At 38.0% G+C, this 23243-nt stretch overlaps 1 protein-coding gene and 1 long non-coding RNA gene across 15 annotated transcripts in view; both read right to left on the bottom strand.

The window, feature by feature from the left end:
- LOC306642727 (THO complex subunit 1-like) overlaps positions 1 to 23243 on the bottom strand; it is a 192735-nt gene that overhangs the window by 19628 nt on the left and 149864 nt on the right. Inside the window, exon 4 of one of the 14 annotated variants that reach the window (XR_013758627.1) lies at positions 14309 to 14514. The exons of the other annotated variants lie outside the window; for them this stretch is intronic. The gene's annotated coding sequence lies outside the window, so the exon portion shown is untranslated. Of the gene's footprint in view, positions 1 to 14308; positions 14515 to 23243 lie in introns of those variants that run through there. 14 annotated transcript variants of the gene reach the window in all.
- Positions 15780 to 20379, bottom strand: LOC306642752. Its single transcript, XR_013758670.1, has 2 exons — positions 16271 to 20379; positions 15780 to 16225 (listed from the first exon to the last, which is right to left on the bottom strand). It is a non-coding gene; the product is annotated as an uncharacterized lncRNA (long non-coding RNA).

Here is a 23243-nt window from a genome sequence, read left to right as displayed (position 1 = left end):
ATCAAACCCAAGCAACAAATTACATGGTTCTCACTACATGCCTAAGGAATGACAGACCACAGGTCACAATACCACTCCTGGTGCTTGAGGGAGAAAGAAAGAAGAGGTGGGGCAGGAACAAAGGGAACTACTGAAAAGAAACAGTGAGATGTAGAAACCTGATAAGAGGAAGGAAGACAGGAAGAAAACAGAATAAAATAGAAGCTGTGGAAACATGGAAGAATGCAGGTTCTCCAAGTGTTTCAAACACCACTGGCCCCTACAGATACTCGAACATTTCACCTGAGCAGTCCTCCACAAATTTGTAGCAACATTTTTGTGAATTTATGCCATTGGTCATCGATTTTAATTAATTTTCATAATTTTACTTTTACCCTTTTCTCTTTGCAGAGGTCTTTCTATTCTTTATTTTAAAAACAGCAGCCTTCTGGTTCTAGACATTAGAAAAACTTCAGTTATGTCATGTTACTCAGAGAAATGAAATTCCTTAAAGTTTTTTTTTTCAGCTGTACCTTAGCATTACACATAATCACAATCGATGTTCAAGATTTTTCATTTAAATTACACATCACTGTTTTTCTTCCTGAGAATATAAAGTCAATCACAACACCTAAAATAATCTATATTCACACTTCATGTACTATTTGTAACCTGTTTATATTTCTGAATTTATAACTCTTCCTTTCTCCCTTGTTTCCACTGTAGGGCATTGTCAAGTATGGCTTATAAGTAATTATCAGAAATATACCTTCTCACATAACACTGAAAGGATGAATTGTTTGATATAAATATCCTCTCTAAAACAAATTTTTAAAAAATTAATCTTTTTGTTGTTGTTCTAATTTAATGACAGTCATTATTTTCATTTACTGATGTGGCTGACACCCTGTGAATAAGATGATCTATCAAAGGCTTATCACTTGCTATCTGGACATTAAAAGTTCCAAGAGAATTATTATTGCTATTACTATTCTGATGTAACACTTTCTTTTCCATTTGAATTTCTCACATCTTGGTCAAAAAATGAAATGAGGAAAACAACTTGTCAATACTAAGTTATCAACTGTGTGTACCTTTTCTATAAAGTGAATAATCAGTGAAGAGGATCTGATCACCTGCTTCTGAAATTAATGACTTTTGAGAACGATTTAGTTAGGAGTGGACATTTCTGACAATTTGCTCTGAAGCTCTAAAATCACTATCTACTTTGCCCTTTACATTTCCTTCTAGACTTTGTGCTTTCGGTCACAGTTTAGCTCATGCTTAGCTTCTAAAAACTAACTGTGTGGGAGAAATGATACGACATCTTCCTGAAAAAAAGTACTAACTGATTAAAAACCTCCTTAGGGCCTTTTCTATGCCATCAAATTTGCCATTCACTGTCTTATCAAAAAGTAAGAATACATAATAAATTTCACATGCTTCCTAGAAGAGTCAATATTTCTAAGGTTTCAACAATGTACAGAGTTTAGCAAACTGTATGTGGATATGGGAAGTGATATTTACGTGGCCCTTGAAATGTAATGAGGACTGGAGGAGGGAGCTTAATAGAGTAGGGATCCTGACATCCTTAGGTTCTCATGTAGTAAACATAAAATTTTTCCTGCATGAAGTGGCTTAATAAATAAAACATATTAATTGTGGCATTCTGTTTAATCTATTCTGGGATATAGAGTTTAAGAATCATTTGGGGAGGTTTTGAAACATGTACATGGCTAGGTTCCCTACCAATTTCAGATCAAAGATCTGGGTGAGGTCTGAGGAATTCATTTCTAACATCTTAGGTAATTCCCTAAGCAACACATGAGGAGAAATCCAAAGAGGCATTGTTCCTAAATATCTCTGATGAAGTTTTTCAGACTATGGCAAAAAAAGGGGGGGGGGGGGGGAATTTACTCAGCTATTATTTTGAAAAGACCTCTTGATATAATATCTTGCTTTGTCAGTTAGGTAATTTCTACCATTGCACTATTTGGAAACACTCTTCATACTTAAGAGGTGAAACTGACGGAATCATAGTCTAGCTTATGATCGGACTCAGTATGCACTGATTGGATGAGCCTCTCAATTATGAAGGCATTCATAGTATACTGATCCATTTTCCAACTGCTTATGTAGGAAGGAAGAAGCCTGGGCTTTTTGAATACCCATTATATGCTAGGAATCTTACCGAACTTTCATTTAATATAGGATGAGGTATGTTAATACTGCTTTACCAAGGGGAAAACTGAAGTTAGAAGCTATCAGGGCCAATAGCTCATCCTCCTAAATTGCTGGGAAACAAGGCCATGAGGCTACATTCTCCATTCCACTGGTCTGACTATGAAACCAAAGCCCACTCAGTGTTGCCCAATATACAAGAGAAGGCCTGGGTGATGACTGACAACACTGTAAGATAAGATTGAGATTTAAAAGTTTCTTCATCAGTTGTAAAGAGGAAAGTCTTATACAAGAAGGAAAAGTAAAAATGGCAGAATGATGCAGTAAGAAAATAAAATCCTGAAATAAAAATAGGATGAATATCTGAGAGCTTTCCTGGCAAAGGACAGAAAAGAAAGATCTGGTAATAGTGTCAATTTGATTTGATTCCAGTGTGTACATGAGGAATGGAATGCATGGAATACTTCCAGAGGATAATCTGCTGGCCAAAGTAGAGACCCTGAAAAGGAATCAAAGAAAAGAAATAGAAGTGACTGTCACAGGAAGGACTGTCAAGAAGGAGAAAGCAATTAGGGTCATATCCCTAACCAAGCAGAGAATAAGTAGTTGTGTTGACACTGTCTCCCACTGGAGCTTTCTAAGAGTAAGGGCACTTTTTACCACCTTTGACTCCTAGAGATCCACACAGTGTCTTTAATGTACTGGTCACTTGACAAGTCCTTGCTGAACAAATGTCATGAAATACACAGAAGGCATCTATAAATTGAACAACAGCCCCCCCATGGAGTGCATGGTGGTAGAAAAATACATTTTTTTTTCCTGTGCTGGGGATGGAAAACAAGGCCTTGTACATCCTTGGCAAGCACTCTACCACTGAGTTACACCCCTAATGCAGAAAAATGCTTTTGAACTCATAAGCATAAAAGCAGGAGTTCAAGCTCATTACAGAGAAAGACTGAGAGAGGCTTCTCCCTCTCTGTGCATAGAATTTAGTAGGTACTCAATAAAAGTCAGAGCAAGTAAATGAACTTTAGTTGTATGTAAATATTTTGAGCCTCAGCACATAAAACTGAAACAAATTGTAAAGGAGGTATATTATAACTCTGGGTTGAAGAACAGTCACTTGACATAGGTCATTTTCCAATATCATGCCCAATCTCCACAAGTCTAAGAATGGTATATTTTTTTTTTCTTTACTGTTTCCCCTCTTCTACTCCCTAAACCTGTTTTATTTACTTTCTGGACTTTCACTCTTGACTCCCAAGCAGACATCCTTCCTAGTCTCTTAGATTGTTGTCCTATGGGGCTTCCTAAATAACAGCTCTAACCAGTCACATGACAAGAATAATGCTTATTTCAAAAGGCAATCAAGGCCTCCCCTGAGCTGTTTCCAACCTCTTTTCCTAACTTTATGCCTCTTCTTTTTCTTTGTTCTTTGATCTACCTACGTACCAACAAAAAGAAATTTTTCCCTATATGCCTAACATCTCCTCTTGGGGCCTTTATTTCTGCTATTCCTTCTTTAGGAAATTTTCCCTACTCAATTCTTTCTTGGTCCAAATCCTACCCATCCTTCAAAGGCCACATGGCCCAGTGGCTATGTAAAAAGCAGCCATCCTCCTGTGGAACTTCTGTTGCACATTGCTCCACTCTCCTGCACAGAATTTCCTACTTTTAAGCTTCAATTCAGTTATTCTGGTAAATTCATTATAACATATATGAAACCATAAAATCCTCAGGACAAATTTGGTGACACACCTTTGTGCCCCTCCTATGACTTGATCCCTTATATTACGTTCAAGGATGTGTTTGCTGAATCAAAACTTTCTCAGAGTAAGCCTCACTTAGTCTTCCTGTCTCCCTCATTTGCACTCTTTTCATAGCCTACCTATTCTTTTTTTCTACTTACATCAAAACCCCAGATATTGGCAATGGGCATGAAAGGAAATAAGAAGGAAGAAAATATAGAAATGGAAAGTAAAGGCAATAACAAGTGCTATTTCCTTGTGTTCCTCCACGGATTCCCAGTAGTGGTCAAGAAGAGAGGCATGTGCAGGCAGCTTGGAATCACATTCCACAGGCATCAAGATGACATGCTGGCAGAGGACATTTCAACCAAGGGCTCCACTGAGTATGCTGGGGGTGGCCAGAGAAGGAGGTGTCTTCTCAGTACACTGATGACAGATGAAAGTCCTTACCAGGAAATTTACTGACCAAACTTCCATCAATGATAAAATGAGATTAACAGAAAGATAAAGCATGGAAATAAATACCAATGGCAAAATACCCCCCAAGCAGTGAGGAGAAAGTTATCTGGGTACACATCAGACAGACGAGAAGTGAGTAGCTGTCAAGAATAAATTACTGAGCTCAATACTCTTAAAGATTAAGTGGACACCGACCACTTTTCATGCTATATATGGAATTTGTCTTTGAGGTCTTTAAACTAGCCAAAATTTCTGCCTAGAGTAATTACAATGGTATGGGGTCCTCTGGAAAGAAAAAAAAATACAGACATAAGATTCACACTAGTAAGAATAATTTTATTTCATTAAATGGTTATTTCACGCCTACGATCCCGACAAGGGAGCATTTTCTTACTCCTTTATTATTCATGGAAGAAGTAAGTAAATACAAATAATTTCCTTTACTAGGTCCCTATGCTGGCTAATGAACACATATAAATCACTCTGATGAGGTCTTCCCTGTGTATATGTGTTTCATTAGTACCTGGACATATACCAATAGCTAAAGAAATTGTTCAGACATATAAGGGCAATCCACCATATTGATAATTCAATAAGATAACTTTCTTTTTCATCATGTTTACTGTGAACCTATGTATGTATAGTCAAGCAAAATAAAAGACACATCAATGTAAGGACAACACTTACACCAAATCACAGACAAAATTTGATGTGCCAATTTGTTTTGACCAACAGCTCCAACTGGATTAATCTATAATTAATAAGAACCATGGGGGGTGGGAGGGAGGCAAGAATAGAGAAAGAAGGGACTGCATAGAGGGAAGAGAGGGGTGGGGAGAAAGGAAAAAATAACAATGAATAAAACACCATTACCCTATGTAAACATATGATTACACAAATGGTATGCCTCTACTTCATGTACAGAGAAACAAGATGCACTACATTTCTTTACAATAAAAGAATACACAAAAAAAGAAACCATAATTAATAATTGCATCATTAGCAATACCAAGAAGGAAATTACACACAGTAAAGCTCATCAGAGATACTGACAGATGTGCTGAGCAGATGTCATTTATTAACTCCAAGGCAGCTGCCAGGCCTACTTTTAATTACTGTTTCTCAACGACAGTTACTTACTGTTCTAAAAATCAAAATCACATATTGAAGAAAGGGGGTGTCACTGCCCTACTTCTAAGTAACACTTCCCATTCCCTAACAAATGGCTTTATATTTTTCCAAATTCATATCGGGCAACTAAACATTTACTAAATGAGATCGCCTACGATCCATCTTGATATTTTATAAAAGTGCACAATCTCCTGCTCTCTTGAGACTGATGCTACTGAAGGATAAACACAAAGAATGATATCCACATTTAAACCCAGGACTCCTGGAGACAATGGAACCCCAACGGCCAGGAAAGCACACAATGGGTTTATGTTGCTCTGGGTCATTACTGCTTCAAATAAAATGGTAATATTTGAAATTGCTATACCTTATCTCATCATGATCATCATCACCATCATTGCCAGTAGAAAAATATCAGGGGGTTTCAAGATGGCGGCCTAGAGGGTGGCTGCATTTCATGTTGCTCCAGGACTCAGGATTCAAAAGAGGAGATATTGAGATGCTTGGGACCAACTCAAAGCAGCCGGGTGACTCTCACCCCCTGGGGAGGCATCCCGGATGGGACGGTGGTCCCGGAAAGCAGGAAACTTTGTGAAGTAGAATTGCCGGCGAGATGCCCCTCCCCCCCTGGAGCAGTGAACTCGGACAGCTGGGAGCGCCGTAAAGGAGGCCGCTCGGCACAGCGCTGGGACTCGGAGCAACCACTGGGGCTCCGGCGGCTGCCCAGGGGAGGAGTGGCGAGGAGAGCTGTGTGGACTCAGGACACCGGGGCCTGCCCTGAGGAGGAGGAGGAGGACCGTGGCCACTTGGAATTGGAGTGACTGCACCAGAGCTACAGGCGGTTGCCAGAGGAGAAGCCGCGCGGCGAGCTGTTTGGATTCAGAACGACGCTTCTGAACCCCGGGGCCTGCCCTGAGGACGAGGAGGAGGAAGAGGAGCGCGGCCGCTTGCATTCGGGTGACTACACCAGAGCTACAGGCGGTTGCCAGAGAAGGGGCTGCGTGGCGAGCTGTTTGGACTCTGACCACTTCTGAACCCCGGGGCCTGCCCGGAGGAGTAGGAGGAGGAGGAGGAAGAGCGCGGCGGGTCCTTTGGACTCGCAGTGACTGCATTAGCGCTCCAGGCGGCTGCTCAGAGGAGAAGGCGAGTGGTGAGTTGTTTGGTCTTAAAGTGACAGCTCCTGAACACAGGGGGGCTGCCTGGAGGAGAAGCGTGGTGGGACGCTTGGTCTTGAGTGGCCGCACCAGAGCTCCGGGCGGTTGCCCAGAGGACCCGTGCAGCGGGTCACGTGGATTCAGAGCCACTCAGAGGGACTGCTCCTGAACACCCGGGAGGTTATCTGGAGAAGGAGGAGGAACGGGGAGGGTCACTTCGACTCGGAGTGATTGATTGCCCCGGGCTACGGGTGGTTGGTGGGAGGAGGAGGCACGAAGTGAGTTTCTTGGACTCCTAGTGACCACACCGGAATACTGGGCGGCTGTCTGGAGGAAGAGGCCTGTGGCGGGTCTCTGGGACTCAGAGCAATTGTTCGGGGCCACAGGTGGCTGCTCAGAGGAGGGGCCACAGAGCAAGGCGATTAGGTGCAGAGCAGGGTCCCAGGATCTAGGAGGCTTCTGGGTGGAAGAGCCGCACAGAGACAGGCTTAGGGCGCAGCGAAGGTTCCAGGCCTGTGGGCAAATTCTCTGAGGAGGGGCAGCCTAAGGAGATTCATCTGCGAAGGGTGAGGTTCCCAGGCCCAGGAGGTAGGGCCGGGCCCCTGGGAACTTTGCAGAGGAAGGCAGCCCAGCCCAGGCGGTAGCTGTAAATTGAGGGGAACCTCTAGGAGGGAACTGACCAGCGAGACCTCCCCACCGGGTGAGTCTTCCCTTCCGGGTGAGGTTTCCCCACAAGGACGGTAAAACCAGAGACTCAGGCCCAAACAGGCCTTGCCTCAGCCCGCAGCCTAGGTCCCCTTTGGATGACCATTGGTTAACAAGTGGAGGCACCTCTGCCCACTAGCAGGGAATATACCCCACCTGAAGGCCACCACTCCTAGAGAGGCAGATTCCTTGTGGAGCACGGCATTATCAACTTCCTCCATGACTTCAGCCTACTGAAGGCTAAGGGGGGATATATATAGAAATCTTCAGGGACATTGTAAGTCAATAGAGGAAATCTGCAATATCTCAGCGGTCCACTGATACCTGAACAATATGAGAAAACAAGAAAAGAAAATGCTGCAAACAAATCTAGATGTTACATCAATAAAACCCAATGGCAGCATGGCAGAAGAAATGACAGAAAAGGAATTGAGAATGTACATAATTAAAATGATCAGAGAAGCAAACGATGAGATGAAAGAGCAAATGCAAGCATTGAATGATCGCACCAATCGACAGTTAAAAGAGCAAATACAGGAAGCAAAAGATCATTTCAATAAAGAGTAAGAGATATTGAAAAAAAACCAAACAGAAATCCTTGACATGAAGGAAACAATAAACCAAATTAAGAACTCCATAGAAAGCATATCCAATAGGATAGAACACCTGGAAGACAGAACCTCAGACATTGAAGACAAAATATTTAACCTTGAAAACAAAGTTGAACAAACAGAGAAGATGGTAAGAAATCATGAACAGAATCTACAAGAACTATGAGATATCATGAAAAGGCCAAATTTAAGAATTATTGGGATTGAGGAAGGCCTAGAGAAACAAGCCAAAGGAATGAACAATTTATTCAATGAAATAATATCAGAAAATCTCCCAAATCTGAAGAATGAAATGGAAAATCAAGTTGAAGAGGCTTATAGGACTCCAAATACACAAAATTAAAACAGACCCACACCAAGGCACATTATAATGAAAATACCTAACATACAAAATAAAGACAGAATTTTAAAGGCTGTGAGAGAAAAGAACCAAATTACATTCAGGGGGAAACCAATACGCATATCAGCAGATTTTTCAATCCAGACCCTAAAAGCTAGAAGGGCCTGGAACAACATTTTTCAAGCCCTGAAAGAAAATGGATGCCAACCAAGAATCTTATACCTAGCAAAACTTACCTTCAAATTTGACGATGAAATAAAATCCTTCCATGATAAACAAAAGCTAAAAGAATTTACAAAAAGAAAGCCAGCATTACAGAACATTCTCAACAAAATATTCCATGAGGAAGAGATGAAAAACAAAGAAGCAAATCAGCAAAGGGAGGAATTATCCTAAAGGAATTGTCAAATAAAGGAGGAAACAAGTTGTGTCAAACAAATAAATAAATAATATTTAAAAAATGAACCAAATGACCGGGAAACCAAATCATTTCTCTATAATAACCCTGAATGTTAATGGCCTGAATTCATCAATCAAAAGACATAGACTGGCACTCTGGATTAAAAAGAAAGATCCAACAATATGCTGCCTGCAAGAGACTCACCTCATAGAAAAAGATACCCATAGACTAAAGGTGAAAGGATGGGGAAAAACATACCATGCACATGGACTCAGCAAAAAAGCTGGAGTATCCATCCTCATTTCCGATAATGTGGACTTCAAGCCAAAGTTAGTCAGAAGGGATAAAGAAGGTCATTTCATACTGCTTAAGGGAAGCATAAATCAGCAAGATATAACAATCATAAACATCTATGCCCCAAACAGTGGCTCATCTATGTATGTCAAACAAATCCTTCTCAATTTCAGAAACCAAATAGACCACAACACAATAATACTAGGTGATTTTAACACGCCTCTCTCACCACTGGACAGATCTTCCAGACAAAAATTGAACAAAGAAACCATAGATCTCAATAACACAATCAATAATTTAGACTTAACGAACATTTATAGAATATACCATCCAACCAAGAGTGAATACACTTTCTTCTCAGCAGCACATGGATCCTTCTCTAAAATAGACCATATATTATGCCACAAAGATAATGTTAGCAAATACAAGAAGATAGAGACACTACTTTGTATTCTATCAGATCATAATGGATTGAAGTTAGAAATAAATGAAAGAGTAAAACACAGAAACTATTCCAACATCTGGAGATTAAACAATATGCTATTATATGATGAATGGATAACAGAAGATATTAGGAAGGAAATTAAAAAATTCTTAGAGGTAAATGAGAACAAAGAAACATCATATCAAAATCTCTGGGACACTATGAAAGCAGTACTTAGAGGGAAATTTATTTCATGGAGCGCATTTAATAAAAGAAGTAAAACTCAACAAATAAACAACCTAACACTACAGCTCAAAGCCCTAGAAAAAGAAGAACAGAACAGCACCAAAAGTAGTAGAAGACAGGAAATAGTTAAACTCAGAGCTGAAATCAATGAAATTGAAACAAAAGAAACAATACAAAAAATTGACAAAATAAATAGTTGGTTATTCGAAAAAATAAACAAAACTGATAAACCTTAGCCACACTAACAAAGAGAAGACGAGAGAAAACCCAAATCACTAAAATTCGGATTGAACAAGGAAATATCACAACAGACAGGATTGAAATACAAAACATAATTAGAAGCTATTTTGAAAATCTATACTCCAACAAAATAGAAAATTTCGAAGACATCAACAGGTTTCTAGAGACATATGAATTGCCTAAACTGAACGAGGAGGACATAAACAATTTAAATAGACCAATTTCAAGTACTGAAATAGAAGAAATCATCAAAAGCCTACCAACAAAGAAAAGTCCAGGACCAGATGGGTTCTCAGCCGAGTTCTACAAAACCTTTAAAGAAGAGCTCATTCCAATACTTCTCAAAGTATTCCATAAAATAGAAGAGGAGGGAACCCTCCCAAACTCATTCTATGAAGCCAATATCACACTGATATCTAAACCAGACAGAGACTCATCAAGGAAAGCAAATTTCAGACCAATATCCTTAATGAACATTGACGCAAAAATTCTCAACAACATTTTAGCAAATCGCATACAAAAACATATTTAAAAGATAGTGCACCATGATCAAGTGGGTTTCATCCCAGGGATGCAAGGTTGGTTCAACATCAGGAAATCAATAAACGTAATTCACCATATTAATAGACTTAAAGTCAAGAATCACATGATTATTTCAATAGATGCAGAAAAAGCATTTGATAAAATACAGCACCCCTTCATGCTCAAAACACTAGAAAAAATAGGGATAGTGGGAACATTCCTTAACATTGTAAAGGCCATTCATGCTAAGCCCATGGCTATTATCATTCTAAATGGTGAAAAACTGAAAGCATTCCCCCTAAAAACTGGAACAAGGCAGGATGCCCTCTTTCACCACTTCTATTCAACATCGTTCTTGAGACTCTGGCCAGAGCAATTAGACAAACCAAAGAAATTAAAGGGATACGAATTGGAAAAGAAGAACTCAAACTATCCATGTTCGCTGATGACATGATTATATATTTAGAGGAACCTGGAAATTCCACCAGAAAACTCTTAGATCTCATAAGTGATTTCAGTAAAGTAGCAGGTTACAAGATCAATGCCCAAAATCCAACGCATTTTTATACATAAGTGATGAATCTTCAGAAAGAGAAATTAGGAAAACTACCCCATTCACAATAGCCTCGAAAAAAATAAAATACTTGGCAATCAATCTCACAAAAGAGGTGAAAGACCTCTACAATGAGAACTATACAACACTAAAGAAAGAAATTAAAGAACACCTTAGAAGATGGAAAGATCTTCCATGTTCTTGGATAGGAAGAATTAATATTGTCAAAATGGCCATACTACCTAAAGTGCTATACAAATTCAATGCAATTCCAATTAAAATCCCAATGACGTACCTTACAGAAATAGAGCAAGCAATTATGAAATTCATCTGGAATAATAAGAAACCCAGAATACCTAAAGCAATCCTTAGCAGGAAGAGTGAAACAGGGGGTATTGCAATACCAGATCTTCAACTCTACTACAAAGCAATAGTAACAAAAACGGCAGGGTATTGGTATCAAAATACAAAGGTACATCAATGGTACAGAATAGAGGACACGGACACAAACCCAAATAAATACAATTTTCTCATACTAGACAAAGGGGCCAAAAATATGCAATGGAGAAAAGATAGCCTCTTCAACAAATGGTGCTGGGAGAATTGGAAATCCATATGCAACAGAATGAAACTAAACCCATATCTCTCACCATGCACGAAACTAAACTCAAAATGGATTAAGGACCTCGGAATCAGACCAGAGACCCTGCAGATTATAGAAGAAAAAGTAGGTCCAAATCTTCACCTTGTTGGTCTAGGACCAGACTTCCTTAACAGGACTCCCATAGCACAAGAAATCAAAGCTAGAATCAACCACTGGGATAGATTCAAACTAAAAAGCTTTCTCTCAGCAAAGGAAACTATCAGCAATGCGAAGAAAGAGCCTACAGAATGGGAGAATATCTTTGCCAATCATACTTCAGATAGAGCACTAATCTCCAGAATCTATAAAGAACTCAAAAAACTCTACTCCAAGAATTCAAATAATCCAGTCAACAAATGGGCTAAGGAAATGAATAGACACTTCACAGAAGAAGATCTACAAGCAATCAACAAACATATGGAAAAATGTTCAACATCTCTAGTAATAAGAGAAATGCAAATCAAAACCACCCTAAGATTCCATCTCACCCCAATTAGAATGGCGATTATCAAGAATACGAGCAACAACAGGTGTTGGCGAGGATGTGGGGAGAAAGGTACACTCATACACTGCTGGTGGGGCTGCAAATTAGTGCAGCCACTCTGGAAAGCAGTGTGGAGATTCCTTAGAAAACTTGGAATGGACCCTCCATTTGACCCAGCTATCCCACTCCTTGGCCTATACCCAAAGGACTTAAAATCTGCATACTACAGAGATACAGCCACATCAATGTTCATAGCTGCTCAATTCACAATAGCCAGACTGTGGAACCAACCTAGATGCCCTTCAATTGATGAGTGGATAAAGAAACTGTGGTATATATATACAATGGAATATTACTCAGCCATAAAGAATGATAAAATTATGGCATTTGCAGGCAAATGGATGAAATTGGAGAATATTATGCTAAGTGAGATAAGCCAATCTCAAAAAGCCAAAGGATGAATGATATCACTAATAAGTGGAGGTTGACACATAATGGGGGGGAGGGAAGGGTTAGTGTTAGGGTTAGAGTTAGGGTTAGGGAGGGGGGCAAGTATGGAGGAAGGAAGTACTGTATAGAGGGTAAAGAGGGGTGGGAGGGGTGGGGGGAAGAGAAAAAATAACAGAATGAATCAAACAACATTGCTCTATGTAAATTTATGATTACACAAATGGTATGCCTTTACGCCATGTACAAACAGAGAAACAACATGTATCCCATTTGTTTACAATAAAGAAAAAAGAAATAAAATATTAAAACATAAAAAAAATAAAATAAAAATAAAAAAAAATAAAGTGAAAGATAATAACCTACCAAGAAAGGGAGAGATTAAGATTAAAAGGACTGTCTTTAACATTTAAAAAAAAAAAAAATCAGCCTGCATCATGCTGATGCTGTTTATAACCCAAAGACTGGCAAATGGAAAGTATCATCATGGGGGATGCATGACATGTGATAGAATAACATCATGCTTGGGTGCCTCTGGAAACCACAGCATCCACAAGGTGTTCAGGTAAATAGCACCTTATATACCACTGAGAAATCCATCATTTCCTAAGAGTTCAATTTTGAACTTCTGTAACAGGATGCAGTATCAAATCTGGGACTGACAGTGACCTGGATTAATTACCTAATTCTCTTGAAAGCCTCAAATTCTATAAAGCAATCCTATATTAGAATAACAACAAAGCCACAATAGCCGCACCTGCCATTTCCTATACTCTGAGCCAGCTGTGTGCTCAACTTTATGCCCATTATGTTATTCACTATCCCATAGCCCAGGTTAAGAAATAATGAGGTTAAGAAATAGCATTCTCCCTGTACCACAGATACAGAAGCTGAGATTTTAAGAGAGCAAGAGATTTGCTCAGAAGCCTGGACCTGAATGCACTATATTCTGTGTAAAATACAAGCTTTGTAAATTATTGTACTGGAATCTAGACTGCCCATGTGAATTGCCCTAACCCTAACCCCATCTGGAACACAACAGTTAGGTCCAGAAGCATATCTGATGTGCTTGTAAACTGCCAGAGGAAATAAATGTGCAATGTGGGACAGAAAATGATTGGGATTCTTCCACTGATGACCTTCATTATACCTTTCTGATCTGACTGAAGGGAGGTGAGGACTTTTCACTTTAACCTTCCCATGTACCTGAGGGGGCAGGAAAAAGAACAAATGTCTGTGGGAAGCTTGGCATATACCAAGTGGCCCACCCCAAGCATGAAATTTCTTTGAAATCTGTTGCTTGATCTTTTTAAATAAAGCATATTGCTGGGTACAGTGGTGCACACCTATAATCCCAGCGACTTGGGAGGTTGAGGCAGGAGGATCTTGAGTTCAAAGCCAGTCTCAACAAAAGCAACTAAGTGCTAAGCAACTTAGTGAGACACTGTCTCTAAGTAAAATACAAAATAGGGCTGGGGATGTGGCTCAGTGGTTGAGTGCCCCTAAGTTCCATCTCCAGTACTCCCCCAAAATAAATAAATGAATAAAGCATGACAAAGTTACATCTTTACTCCATAATATATCAATTTTTAATAAAAATAATGTTCTACATTATTGATCATCACAGAAAGGGATATTTCCAGAAACTTCACCATGCTTGGTTCTACAGTGCCATGAGCTAACAGAGCATTTGGATAGGCCAGGGCTGGACAAATGGTACAGTTCAACAATGGAGAGAGACCTTTATTGTGGTGGGCAAGGAAGGGATGTGCCAAGCACAGCGAGGCAAGCCTATCCAGCGTGCAGTGCCTGCTAGTACAAAAAGGAACAGTGATGTCAAGGACTCATAATCCCATAGAAGCTTCCAAATTGGAAGGGCAGTGCTGAATAGGATTTCTTCAGAATGCATTCCTCCCATATCACCTCCTGGCTTCTGGAAAGGGAAGGGTTGATCTAGTAAACAAAACTACAACTTTTCAAGGTGTCACTGATGTGAAAGTTCAGAGCTGACTTCCTGGCCATTTCCTAAGCTGCTCAACATGAAGGAAAAGGATTTGAACCATGCACTAATGCACTAAATTTTCCCCCAACAGTTCCAAAACCGCTGTCTCTTCTTAGCTTTGCTAAATGACAAGTAGAACTTGATTTTTTCATTCATAACAGTATGTATGTACAGAAGTTTACTGATGCTAAGAAACCTGACATCAAGATGTCTGGGCAACACATGAAGCAAGACTTTGTAAGAACTGCTGATCCATATCTCGACACAGAAGATGCTCAATAACTGTCAAAAATGATTGAATGAACTGAGTCTCAGGCATTCATTTTAGACTAGGGAATAAATCTATTAAAATAAGCCATCATGAAAACCAGCAGCATATATAGAAGAACGAACAGGAGTAGTTTTTTCACCTGTTTTTTGCCCCTTCATCATTTTAATCCCTAATAAAACAAAGTAAGCTGTACACTGTGCTGACAGTGTGTAACTTCACAGACTAGTTCCAAATAACAATATACGCCCGGTCTGAAAGTCTTGAGGGTGTGTCTGTTTTCTGAGGTATCCTCATCATACAATATCAAAGCTTCACTTGCTTCATACCTAGTAAACACCAAGCTTCATTTGACAATGAGATTATACAAAATGTCTAAGAAGGGAATTATTTAATTAAGAACACCTTTTATGATGTGGGGCCAACCAGTTTTAATGAACTTCTGGCAAGACTGGTGCCAGCTCAGATATAATGGGAAAGGAAGGGGTCAGACTTGCTAGACGATCTCAAATAACCCTCAAGATGGACACCAAAGCCTACACACAGTGCCATGAGTCAATCTTTAAATGTCAAGTGGTAGAGAGGAGGATTTCCATTAAGGACAGAAACCATGCCTCAGGTACTATGAAGATACATATCAGAAGTTCAGGATAAGGAAGAGTCTATAATGAGAATTTCATTTATTACAAAAATATTCTTAACATAAACTGGAAAACAAAGGATACACATGACAGAAAACTTAGAGATTTTAGGCCTGAAATAGAGAACTAAAAATAGGTATAGATTTCCTGTGGAGATGAAGAATTATCCTATATTTCTTTACCTTATCAGATCAGTCTATACTTTTCCTCAGTCTCGGTGCTTTCTTTTCCAAAATAATGAGCTCACAGAATGATCTAAACATTTATGATTTCTTATCCTAATTAAGTTTTACAATTTGCTTAAATGTTAGGGGACTTCGCCTAGTTTCTTATGCAAAAAAAAAAAAACAACTGCTGGATTATATGGAAAGCAGTTGTGTGTTTCCTACTTGGGTTTAATCAGGTCTAACTACATGTAATAGCCTACACTATCACAGTTCATTCTGAAACCAGAATTTTGAGTCCTAGTCATGTGATTAGATTAGAAATCTTAGTGATGACTTGCTAGATTGCAGGACAAAAGTCTTCTGGAGTCTACTACCTACTCACCTGGGATTTGGAGCAACTTACTGGATAAATTTAGAGATGTCCATACATCTTCAGAGGGAGTAAGAGTGAATGAGCTAATTTCTTGGAATATATAAGAACCCAGTTCAGCTCCATAAATGTAAGTCATTCAACTTTACTAAACTTTGTTAAATTAATCAGTACATTTGATGTGCATAGAGACTATTGCTCTATGTAAACTCTTTACTTTGAAACAAGGATCAATAAGCTCTGCAACAACTGTACATATACAAAAAGCGGTTTGGACAGTGTCACTCTAAAAGGTTTTGGGGTGTCTTTATTTAATAATACTGCAAGATAGCATTGTGCATTGCTAATAAATGTGCAAGCTAGACACTACAGTATGAAAAATAAACCCCTCTCACTCTCAGGTCTCAATGCTTTTATAAATTATTTTGGAAAACTGAGAATACATCTTTATGAATTTTGATATTACGTCAATTGATGCCATTGTTATTGCAAGACCAACAAATTTCATCTTGACATCACATTAGGCTACAAAGGTACATATCAACAGACCAAACACACAATGAAAATATGCAGTAGAGTGGTACTTCCTGCACAGATATAAATGTGCACAGGGAAGAGGCCAAGCTTATCACTTAAAACAAGCATAGGTCTGTATCAAAAGTCTGAAACATTGTACACAGGCCTTAAGTAAAGGAGGAAATGTAGAAGGAAAAGATGACTCATCTATTCTTGAACATCTGACCTGTTGGTTGGCTGTTGTTTGCAGCAGGGAAGATGTGAATGTAAAGTATTATAAGTTGAGTCACAATTATTGCAGCTAAGGCAAAGGAGGATTTCCAGGTCAGCATGCATGAGGGAAAACAAAGCCAGACTGAAGCTAGGCTAGCAAGAGGAATCCCCATCACTATATCAAATCCTCTCAACTTTAGTCCAACAATAAATAGGCGGGGGGTGGGGGAGGCAAGGAAAAAACCACATAGCAAGGTGTTGAATCTTCTGAATTCTTTTTTCTTAAATAAATGCTAGTCAGGCAGTAGGATTTCTAACTCTGACACACTTGCAAGTTTTGGCCAAGATCTTGGAGAGATATATGGAAGAAAAAATAAGGTAAAACAAAACAAGTTAGTCCTATATTAAGCTGAAGACTAAACTATTTCCAATAGAAATTCCGTGTGATGTAGAGATCTGTTGCTAATTATCATGATCCAAACATCAAGCTTTTCATTTACGAGGTTATTTAAAATATGTTGTGCTTAAGTCACAATATTTTCTCTTCTTGCTCAAATTAACTTCTTGAAGAATATTATCCTATTTCACTAAAAATGACTTATGTAGAGCAATTTCTCTGATAACTACATTGCATGAAGATTTCAATTTAGGAACTGTAGAAATTTCAAGTCAGTCAATGTTCAGAGGAGCAAAACTCCTTAGAGTTTAGCATATTCCTCAGGATAAAAGATGCTCTTGTTTGAATGGTTAAGAGATGCTCTGCAACTCCTTTGTCCTTGAGGCCTGGAGACATTATCTTGTCATAATAACCTTTGGTAGTAGTGCAATCTGAGAGGCAAGCAAGTTATGTAAGCTGCACATGCGCAAAGCTAACTGTACTATGTAACCTAGGTAATTTGATATGACCCTGGAATAGCTAATAAACTAGACTGGCTTTCCCATGGAAGTCACTTCTTGCTCTCTGCCATCCTGTGTGCTTGCCTCTTTGTTAGCTCTCCCCTTAACCATTAAAGCTGGACCCCAATTAACCTTTACAAGGAACCTTTTTTTTTTTCCACATTAAGAGAATAAAACATATATCTCAAAGTATGTTAAAAACAGAATGGAAACTACTAATTGCCTTTGCTATATCTGTCATGGTTAACATGTGACTGAAGAAATGATTAAGATTCTCCAAGTGGACTAGGATGGCTTCTAGATTTGTCTGCACACCTCTACGGTTGTGTGCAAGTGGTTACCATTTATGACAAACAGATACTAAAAAAAGAAGGAAATTAAAACATCAGTTCTAACATGGTACAGTTGGAAAATGATGCAAAGAAAAAAATATTTGGAAACTAAGGATAGGCATACATGAAAGATTACTAATTTACATGGAACAGCCTGGACACTATTAGAAAAGTGGCAGTGAGTAAGAAAAATAGATCATCAACCATCTGCAGACAATTAAACCCCAAACTGCTGCTGCATAATATTTTGAAATATCCCTCTGCGTCCTTCAAACAGTGTTGCTTCTTGTAACTACACAACTGCAATAATGGAGATTTAAAATGGAGAGACAGTTTTTCACGTTATTAATGTATCCATTCTAGTTTTGCTAAGTGAGATGAACAAAATGGTCAGAGAATAGAGTTCCCAATGCATTACCAAGACAATTTTCTAGAGTTGACATATTACCCAATTTTGCACATGGATATACTTTGTACATGGAAAAATGTTATTTCTAAGACTTGTTACAAAGTTCAGAGCAATTCCAAGGTCTACATACATTATAATTTTTCTTGGTCATAGATTATAGTTGTTCAACTCATATTTCTCCTGCATTGTTATGTATTACTTACAGGACAATCTCATCCACTGTACTTTTGAGAAAAATGTTTTATTGAAAAACAGGTCTCCTTTCTATCATCCAAAAAGGTAAGTAATATGAACAAAAAGTTGAATATCACTATGGTGGTCCGCCAGGCTTCAAAAAGTATAAAGAACTCAAACCACAATCCAAGGCTAAACAGTACAATGTGTGTTAGGAAGGATCTTTATGTAGTCTCTACATTCCTCCATAGTCTCTAAGTTCCTCTTTGTAAAGTATTTATGAATATTGTTTTTAGTTCAACCAAAATGCTTGACTGTATTACAAATTACTTTAAAATAAGTCAGTGGGCACATCTCTTGTTTTATAAATAAAGTTTTATTAAGCCAGCTGCAGTGATAAATGCCTATAAATCTAAGTGACTGAGAAAGTTGAAGCCAAAAGATCTGAAGTTTGAGGTTATTTAGCAAGACTCTGTCTCAAAATAAAAACAGAAAGGGCTGCAGATGTAGCTGTGTGGTACAGTGACCGTGGGCTCAATCACCAGTCTGGAGGAAAAAAATTTGAAACATGACCAGAATCAATTATTTAGGTGTTGCTGATGACTGCTGTGTGTAGCGAGGCAGAGCTCAGTAGTTCTGACATATAGTCCACAAAGCCCAAATTTATTTATTTATTTATATATATATGTATGTATTATATATGTACTTATTTATTTATGCTGGGTGTTGAACCCAAGGCTTCAAACATCCCTAGTCTAAAATATTACCTGATCTCTGACATAAAAAATTTGCTAATATCTGCCTTTTCAATAAAAATGTACTGTACAAGAGAGTAACACTAAATTTGGCAAAATACAGTCAGAACTTTCAATCCTATACTTCAAAGACAACATCCATCAAAGACCAATAGACATTTATGGTCTCCTGACGTATGGAGCTATGAATGGAAGAGTAAATAATGTGTTAAACACAACACATCACATATCCAAAGTGGGATTTCAGTTGCATACAGGGGGATCTATTGGAATTAACTGAGCTGGTGTTTACCAACTGTTTGGCAAGATCCCAGTATTCTTTGAAAAACTAGTTTGGGTCAAATAATGTGGACAGCATATACTTTTTCAGGTTTGTTTGATTAGGGACCTCTTGCGGGTCTTGATATACTTCTAATGTACAGTATGTAGACTAATTTAAGACAAGAAAAAAATTTTCTCTATGAAATTCTGAATACTGCATGTACACATTCCTATTTCTAAATTTATAGCATAAATAATAGCATATTAGCATATAGGAGTGGAATTACTATATAATTTATTTTCTTGGGCATTTAATATAAGTAATTAAAAGAAATCTTAATTCACTTTACATCATGACATTCTTTTCAGTTCTTTTATCAGTACACTTTCATTCTGGTTTTTTGTTTTGTTTTGTTGTTTTCTTGTGGTGGTGGGGATTTAACCTAGGGCCTTGTGCACATGAGGCAAGCACTTTACCAACTGAGCTATAGCCCTAGTTCCAACACTTTCATTCTGTAGCATTACAGCCTAGAAATGATGTCCTTGGAACAAAAGTGTGAAAAGGAAAACAGTCTGGAGAAATTTCTCCAAGAGACTAGTGATTAAAAAAGGAAACATTCAGATTTCTGAAATTGGGTAGAAATTTTATTAGAACAACAGAAATCCTTCAGTTTCCTCAAGGCTTCCAACAAAGCATGTTGTCATTCAGTACAAAATTGAGTTAAATACAATACTAAACAGAGCAAAGCATTTTTTTTCATAAAAAAATTACCTTGAAGTAAATACAACATGGAAAGAGTAGCTTGTTTTCATGGTAAGGTTTGTTTTTGTTTTTTTCATGCTTTAAAAAAATTAGTTTCATTATTTTAAATGAAAATTAGATAATTACAATTTAAATAATACCTACAAGTACACTGAAAAAAATCACTTTATGTCCTACCACTGAGAGTTAACTATTAATAATACTTAGTATACATATAGGCATATACATTCTAGGCATCTGTGTACTGTAGATACATGTAGTTGTTATGTTAGTATTTTGTTCTAATGACAAAAGTAAAACATGCTTATTTTTAAGAATTTGGAAAGAACAGGAAAAACCCACAAGAAACAAAATAAGTAACTCAAAATCCCATATACTTTTACTTAGGCGTATGCATGTATGTATTCTGTGTATATAAATTTATGTGCATCTAGTAATATGTATAACATTTATTTTACAGTAATTTGTTTCTTGTTCATACTGTTTTTAATTTAACAAGCTATTGTGACTACATCTCTACAACATTATTCTTCTGTTCTTCTACAGAATAACTCTTGTTTATTTTTTAATTGTATTTCCCCCTTACTAGAACATAAGCTCCATGAGCCTGAGGACCTTGTTGGTCTTTTTTTTTTTTATTGTAAACAAATGGGATACATGTTATTTCTCTGTTTGTACATGGCTTAAAGGCATACCATTTGTGTAATCATAAATTTACATAGAGTAATGCTGTTTGATTCCTTCTGTTATTTTTTCCCTTCCCCCCACCCCTCCCACCCCTCTTTACCATCTATACAGACCTTCCTTCCTCCATTCTTGCCCCCCTCCCTAACCCTAACTCTAACCCTAACACTAACCCCTCCCTGCCCCCATTATGTGTCCTCATCCACTTATTAGCGATATCATTCGACCTTTGGTTTTGTGAGATCGGCTTATCTCACTTAGCATGATATTCTCCAATTTCCTCCATTTGCCTCCAAAAGCCATAATTTTATCATTCTGTATGGCTGAGTAATATTCCATTGTATATATACATTCCACAGTTTCTTTATCCATTCATCAATTGAAGGACATCTAGGTTGGTTCCACAATCTGGCTATTGTGAACTGAGCAGCTATGAACATTGATGTGGCTATATCTCTGTAGTATGCTGATTTTAAGTCCTTTGGGTATAGGCCAAGGAGTGGGATAGCTGAGTCAAATGGTGGTTCCATTCCAAGTTTTCTAAGGAATCTCCACACTGCTTTCCAGAGTGGCTGCACTAATTTGCAGCCCCACCAGCAATGTATGAGTGTACCTTTCTCCCCACATCCTCGCCAACACCTGTTGTTGCTTGTATTCTTGATAATCGCCATTCTAATTGGGGTGAGATGGAATCTTAGGGTGGTTTTGATTTGCATTTCTCTTATTACTAGAGATGTTGAACATTTTTCCATATGTTTGTTGATTGCTTGTAGATCTTCTTCTGTGAAGTGTCTATTCATTTCCTTAGCCCATCTGTCGATTGGATTATTTACATTCATGGTGTAGAGTTTTTTGAGTTCTTTATAGATTCTGGAGATTAGTGCTCTATCTGAAGTATGATTGGCAAAGATATTCTCCCACTCTGTAGGCTCTTTCTTCGCAATGCTGATAGTTTCCTTTGCTGAGAGAAAGCTTTTCAGATTGAATCTATCCCAGTTATTGATTCTTGCTTTTATTTCTTGTGCTATGGGAGTCCTGTTGAGGAAGTCTGGTCCTAAGCCCACATGTTGAAGATCTGGACCTACTTTTTCTTCTATAATTTGCAGGGTCTCTGGTCTGATTCCGAGGTCCTTAATCCATTTTGAGTTTAGTTTCGTGCATGGTGAGAGATATGGGTTTAGTTTCATTCTGTTGAATATGGATGTCCAATTCTCCCAGCACCATTTGTTGAAGAGGCTATCTTTTCTCCATTGCATATTTTTGGCCCCTTATCTAGTATAAGAAAATTGTATTTATTTGGGTTTGTGTCCGTGTCCTCTATTCTGTACCATTGATGTACCTTTGTATTTTGGTACCAATACCATGCCGTTTTTGTTACTATTGCTTTGTAGTAGAGTTGAAGATCTGGTATTGCAATACCCCCTGTTTCACTCTTCCTGCTAAGGATTGCTGTAGCTATTCTGGGTTTCTTATTCTTCCAGATGAATTTCATAATTGCTTGCTCTATTTCTGTAAGGTACGTAATTGGGATTTTAATTGGAATTGCATTGAATCTGTATAGTGCTTTAGGTAGTATGGCCATTTTGACAATATTAATTCTTCCTATCCAAAAACAGGGGAGATCTTCCCATCCTCTAAGGTTTTCTTTAATTTCTTTCTTTAGTGTACTGTAGTTCTCATTGTAGAGGTCTTTCACCTCTTTTGTGAGATTGATTGCCAAGTATTTTATTTTTTTCGAGGCTATTGTGAATGGGATAGTTTTCCTGATTGTTCTTTCCAAAGATTCATCACTTATGTATAAAAATGCATTAGATTTATGTACACTGATCTTATATCCCGCTACTTTACTGAATTCACTTATGAGTTCTAAAAGTTTTCTGTTGGAATTTCCTGGTTCCTCTAAGTATATAACATCCAACTAAGAGCGAACACACATTCTTCTCAGCAGCACATGGATCCTTCTCTAAAATAGACCATATATTATGCCACAAAGCTAATGGTAGCAAATACAAGAAGATAGAGACACTACCATGTATTATATCAGATCATAATGGATTGAAGTTAGAAATAAATGAAAGAGTGAAACACAGAAACTATCCCAACATCTGGAGATTAAACAATATGCTATTATATGATGAATGGATAACAGAAGATATTAGGAAGGAAATTAAAAAATTCTTAGAGGTAAGTGAGAACAAAGAAACATCATATCAAAATCTCTGGGACACTA

The sequence above is a fragment of the Sciurus vulgaris genome (assembly GCF_902686455.1).
Source record: "Sciurus vulgaris genome assembly, chromosome: 13".
In the NCBI taxonomy this organism is placed as follows: Eukaryota; Metazoa; Chordata; class Mammalia; order Rodentia; family Sciuridae; genus Sciurus; species Sciurus vulgaris.
Note: the sequence above shows the minus strand (reverse complement) of the source record. Positions and strands in the feature narration are given on the sequence as shown.